The sequence below is a fragment of the Cervus canadensis genome, chromosome 4, assembly GCF_019320065.1.
Source record: "Cervus canadensis isolate Bull #8, Minnesota chromosome 4, ASM1932006v1, whole genome shotgun sequence".
Lineage (NCBI taxonomy): Eukaryota > Metazoa > Chordata > Mammalia > Artiodactyla > Cervidae > Cervus > Cervus canadensis.
The window spans coordinates 17,217,542-17,223,519 of NC_057389.1; positions in this window are offsets into that span (position 1 = coordinate 17,217,542).

Below are 5,978 nucleotides of genomic sequence, written 5' to 3' on the forward strand. Positions count from 1 at the left end.
GATGTATTATTACCTCTAATCTAAAAATATCCTGTTTACATGTATTTCACAGCTTTTCCTTCTTTAAAACCAGTAACTCCTTTGAGGGAGTGTGGATGACAAAATAATGTTTCCTGTATTAGCAGTACTAATACATTAGAATTTTTCGTTTTTCTCTGGATTCCCTGGTGGGGGGTGGTTTCAATCCAGACATGTGTGTCTCCAGTTGTAATCATGATTGTAACTGTAAACTGACAAGTTCCTTTCCGAGTCTGTGATCCTGGATCATTTCAGAAAGATTACTATTACAGAAAGTCTAAAATTTTCTCAAAAACTTTTCCTATGCCTCTATAGTGAAAAAAAAAAAGTCTTTAAATAAATGTAAGATAGTCTCATTTTTGAAATATGGGTGGCAAAAAAGGATAATAGTGGTGGTTATTTCATGATTACTTATTAGGAGGTATAATAATATAAAATAAAAGACTCCGGGAGGTACCCCCTTTCAAAAATTGAATACTTTCCTTCCTTCCTTCCTTCCTTGTATAGTGTGACTGAGTGGGAGTCTCTTGAATTGTTCGTCTTCCTTTTATCTAATATTCTATTAATCTCCAAAAAGATCAGTTTGAGTCTGGGAAAGGGTTTTTAATCAACACTTCACAGAGCTTAAAGCTACCCTACCTAAAGCGTCAGCTTTGTTAGGCGGTTTTAGATTTGAAGCACTGCGACTGTCATGCACTGTACTAAAAGTAAAGAATGTACACCAAGTGGAAGATGTTGAAAAGAGGAAAATAGCACAAAGTCGATTAACAGAGATTCGAGAACAGAATAGCCATCAAAGCATTCCAGCATTTATCTCAAAATCTATGGAGGGTAAAAAAAAAAAAGGCAACAATGATAGTTTTAAACCTCACACTTAGGAGGGATGAATGTTGATTTAATTGATTCATTTGGATCGATGTTTTTTAAGTTTCACACCACTGATCTTTCATGTAGTGATGTCTTTAGCAGTCAGTGGTCTGACATGAGCCTTCTCAGATTTCATCAGTGGAACTCTCTGTGACATCTGAAATTATGCAACAGCCTGCGCAATGGTAACTTTGGAATTGGGAGACCTTGATGCCAAAGAGCATGGTTACATTCAAGAACTCTTGTTAATTCTTAGCACAGAGGTTTTAGAGGAGTGGTAATTATAAATGAACCTTAAAGGTTAAAGTCACCAAATATTATGTAGTGGGCTTTAATTGCTAGATAGGAGAAAATCGTCCTGAAAGTTTGACCATTAAGTGGATATCATGCAGTGACCAGCCTTTTCCTTTTGAATGGAAAAAAGCTTGAAAATGGAAATTTGGCTTAATCCATGAGGCCTTCCAGGCAATTTTTCCCAGTCCTTTGCCTTGAGATTTGTTTTTTTTAAAAAAACCTTTCACTATATTCTTTGTATTGTTGAGTTCTATTTGAAACAGACATGAAACATGTTTCTAGAGTGAAATCTAGAGAGGCCCTGCATTTTTCTTTCCAGATCATTCCACTTTTTCTTCCTTGGCTAATGCACTGGGTAACATGGGAGACTGTCATAGGTAAAATAATGTTGAACTGTACTTTGTAGCCAGCCTGGAGTACCAATACAAAGAATCTGAAATGAAAAGACAACCAACACCCCCACGAATGATATGTCTCTTTTTAAAGTTTACAATTTGAATAATGAACTTGGATAGAAACTTGGCAGGAAAACAAACCATGGCACCATCACATCACCAACCATTTTCACTTTTCTGTCCAATTTCAGAGTGCATGTGTTTGTGAGTATTTCACTAGATCAGTGACAGCTCTTTATTTGCATAATTATATGCTCTGGTCTGAAGAGAAAACTAACCCCCAAATTTCATGGGTCACCAAACTGCAACAATCAATGTTTTATCACGTATGCTAAGCAAAATCTAAGAAGCTATATGAAGTTTCTTGGGGAGTTTTTACTCCTCAGAAAATTAAAGAGTTTTCCTCTCCTGAATAGATTCAAAATCTTTCCAAGTTCTTTGTAACTGAATTCTGTTTGAAGGCAAAACTAGAGATTAACATGTAGATCTGGATCTTAAACTGACTAGCATTACTTCAAAGTGGCTTAAGAAGAGCAGCATTTTTGGAACGCTAAACTTTTAAATTCTAAGTATTGCCCTTCATGCCATCAGGTAAAAAATTATTGGTCAAATTATGATGAGCCAAATTGAACTCCAAATTAACCGCAATTGAATATAAAGTTCATTTCCTTTTTTGGAATACTCAGGGTTTTTTTAAAGACCTAACAGAAAAATATGTATATATGCATATGTGTCTGTGTGTATGTGTACACACATACATGTACATGTCCACCCAGGGGTATATATGGCCATTCCGCCAGGATGGACAACATACACTGTATATGTATGTCTTTTCGGTGCAAGTAACCTAGTAGGTATTCCATATATGTTGGTCATGAGGATTGTTTGTAAATTTACTTTCTCTTAAATTTTTCATGTTGAAATTCTGCAAGACATTGTAATAAATATTTTTGAATGCCTCAAGTTCATTTGCATCTGTAAATTATCTGTATGTAATGTGTGTGTTTAAGGTTGGCTTTATTTCATTAAAGAAGAGTTGATATAAACTGTTGGTGTCTTTAGTTTATAGGCAATCAGCCAGACTCGAAATAAAATGCAACAGAGAGACACATGCAGAGAGTGACTGTTATTCAAAATCCTGGAAAATATACTTTTACCTAGGCTCTTAAGGAGTATACTAGGTGCATGATTTAATTCTACTGCAAAAGAACTAGGTCTGTATTTCACTTAAAAGCATATAATACAATGCCTTTTTTTAAAGTGATCTGTTAGTAATAATAAATTAATAATTTCTTTATCATGTAATTTACTTTCATCAAGAAAAACATTAGAAAAAGAGAAACACTGAGCTAAAAATTTTAAGAATTGCATGGTTTTGAAGTATTTTATTCTCTGCCTTGGAGAGGGAGAAGTCTTTAGGTCAGGCATCTGAAATTTCCCAAAGTGTCCCATTATTTCAAGCAAAAAAGAAACCAATCTCTCCCAAGTTCTTAATTAAAGTTGAATTGCAAGTGGAAAACTCTTCTTTTTTAGTGCAAAAACTTAAACATCTGCTTATCAGGAGCACACCACATCTCACCTTGTTACTGTCTTTCCAAAAGGTTCACCTGGTTATTATGCTCTCTCTGCTCCACCCTTCATCTACCTCCCCAGAAACTGCTGTTTGTCTTGGATTCCTCTGGCTGAAAATTCCTCAAAACTGAAAATGTAAAAACAAAGTTTAGCTTTTTTTGTCAGAATGAGCTGGTAAGCAAATGAGTTAACATTGCTGTCTGACTAAGCAGTAAAGACTGAAAAATAAAGAGTAGAACCCTTCTCAATTACCATTTAAAGATTTATAGGTTAGGGACCTATGTGCCTCTGAGATCAATTTGCATTTTATTTTTAACGTATAAATATACAATATGTATGCCTAATTACTTTTTTTCCTCCATGTGACCTTTGTGGGACCTTACGATGAGTTTCAGATAGGGGTCTCAGTTTTCTCTTCTGCCTAGGACACAGAAAAACCTGTTAACTTCACACAGAATTCCACACATGGAGCAATTGCCCCTATAGCTGAAAGAGCTAGCTTTCTCTACCATTTTCATTTCTTTTTGCTCAAGTACTACCTAATCCCATTGTGCCTGAAAAACGTACCTCTGATTCAGTTCATCTTCATGTACCTCCAAATAGTTTCCCACAGGGTTGTTTTCTTCTTTGTTTTAACTATAATTACATGGCTTTTTCCCAATAAATGTTCTACCTTCTCTGGGTACTGATAATCAGGATTTATATCAACTGAAGAAATATTGATGGTTTGTTGTGGTGGTTTTGGTTTGGAGATTTTGTGGAGAGGGGCGTTGCTTTTGCTTTTTTTCTTTTTGCTTTGCCTCAGTAAATTACTTAATATCATCCCCTGGAATAGCCAGCTCTAAAAATAACCCTAGCACAGTGTGTCACAATTTGGCTTTCATACAGTTTCAAAAGAAAACCATTAAAATTGCATTGATCTCACAAATATTGATCTAGTGCTTGATATCAAATATCAAATGAGATGCTGTCAGTTGCTGCTGATCATTGTGTCAGCTGTTTGAATTCTTGTCCCTTCTTCATTGTCACATGGATTCAAGTTGCTAAGGCTAAGATTTTTCATGTTAACACAATTAGCCATGTTTTTCACATTTCTGGTTTGACCAAACATAGTTAATATTCTACCTGAAATTCTGTCACATGGTTTCACACACACACACCTACACACACACACTTTTTGTTAAAAAAAAAACATGTATTTTACACAAGTGTAAAACCTATATATATTTTTTTCTCTCTTTCTTAAGTGCGCTTTGCTTCCTAGATAAGCAATGTTTCTATTTAGTTCTCTATTCTAATTTTGAGATACTTGCTATTTGTATATTGCTTTCTTTCTGGGCACCTGTCTTTTAAGAAATCAAAATTTGTTTTAAGAGAATGCAGTTATTATAATACCATTTTGAAGCTTAAAGTGAAATCAGCCATTTCAGATTCATTCACACACACACCACAATAGATAAACCACTTCTTTTATTCTTGCTAACAACAACAACAACAAAAATAATAACTGCAGTATTTGGCTAGCATGAAGTTTAGAGAATTATTTAAATATATGATATTTTTTAAAATAATTTCTCAGTAAGCTCATATTATCTAATGGGCTAAGTCATGCTGTGGTATTAGTATATGGTATCAAACCTGAAAATAGCTAAGTGCCTTGGGATATGTTAAAAGTCTCAAATCACCCTTTCTTCTTTCCTCCTCCCTCTTTACTTTGTATGTCAGTAATTGATAATTACATTACTTCGAAAAATTGGAACACTTTAAGGAGGAAACCGCCCTGTAATGACCAGTTACCGCTGCTGACTCAGCTGTGCAGACAGAGAAATAGGGTAGAACTCTCGTAGAGAGCTGTTTAAATTATACATCATTATGCATATTCTCCACATTCATGGGAAGAAGAAAAAAAACCTCAGCGGCTCAACTTTTCGGTTTCTCCGTCTCCTTTTTTTTTTTTTTTAAAACACCTGAGCTCGGTTTGGGTGCCGCAAAATGAAGCGAAAGGAAGCCGCGTTCTTCCCAGCACCATGGACAGCACCCCAGCGCGCCCCCTTCCCGCTCCCCTCCGCCAGAACCCCGAAGTTCCAGCCCTCGCCTGATTCCTCTCTCCGACCACCCCCTCACCATAGGAAACTGGCTCAAAATCTTACGATCTGAGCCCAAAGCGACAATGGGTTTTAAAAGTCTACAGTTTGTGGGTGGAGAGGCTTGCTTGCTCCGTGCCCGGTGTTAACTAGAGTGCCCCCCAGTTGACACACCATTTTCCTGCTCCCCGAATTTGCATCCACTTTATCATGAAAGCAGCGCCGCTCTCAGTCGCTTGGGTAGAAGTCTTAGCCGCAACTTTGACCAACTTTTCACCACCACCTCCGCGCTGGCCAGAGCTGGACCGGCTCGCCGCTTTAAGAGCTCTCTACTATGAGCTGCATCCTCCCTGGGCTGGTGATCTCAGCCACGAGAGACCTGTGGTCCGAGAGCCGCACGTCCAGACCCACTGGGCCCTCGGTCGCACGGCTCTGTCCGGGGCTGGAGCCGTGTCCCCGGGGTGCGCCCAGGTGCTGGCTCATCACCTCCCGGTAGCAGGTGGCTCTGCAGCGGGCGCCCGGTCCGCGGCGCGCTAAAGAGCTTGCCAGAAACTCATCTGACAGCACTGAAGCGGGGGCGCGACCGGCTTAGGACCCACCACTACCACTTTTCCTGCTTTCAGACCTCAACTCCAAGATCCAAATTTCCGCAGGTCTCCCTGTTTGGATCTCCGTTTTACCGTAGGGTTAAGCAAAGTACAATAAAGATCACTTTCCGCTGGTGTCTTTTCATTGCGTCATCTCCCTA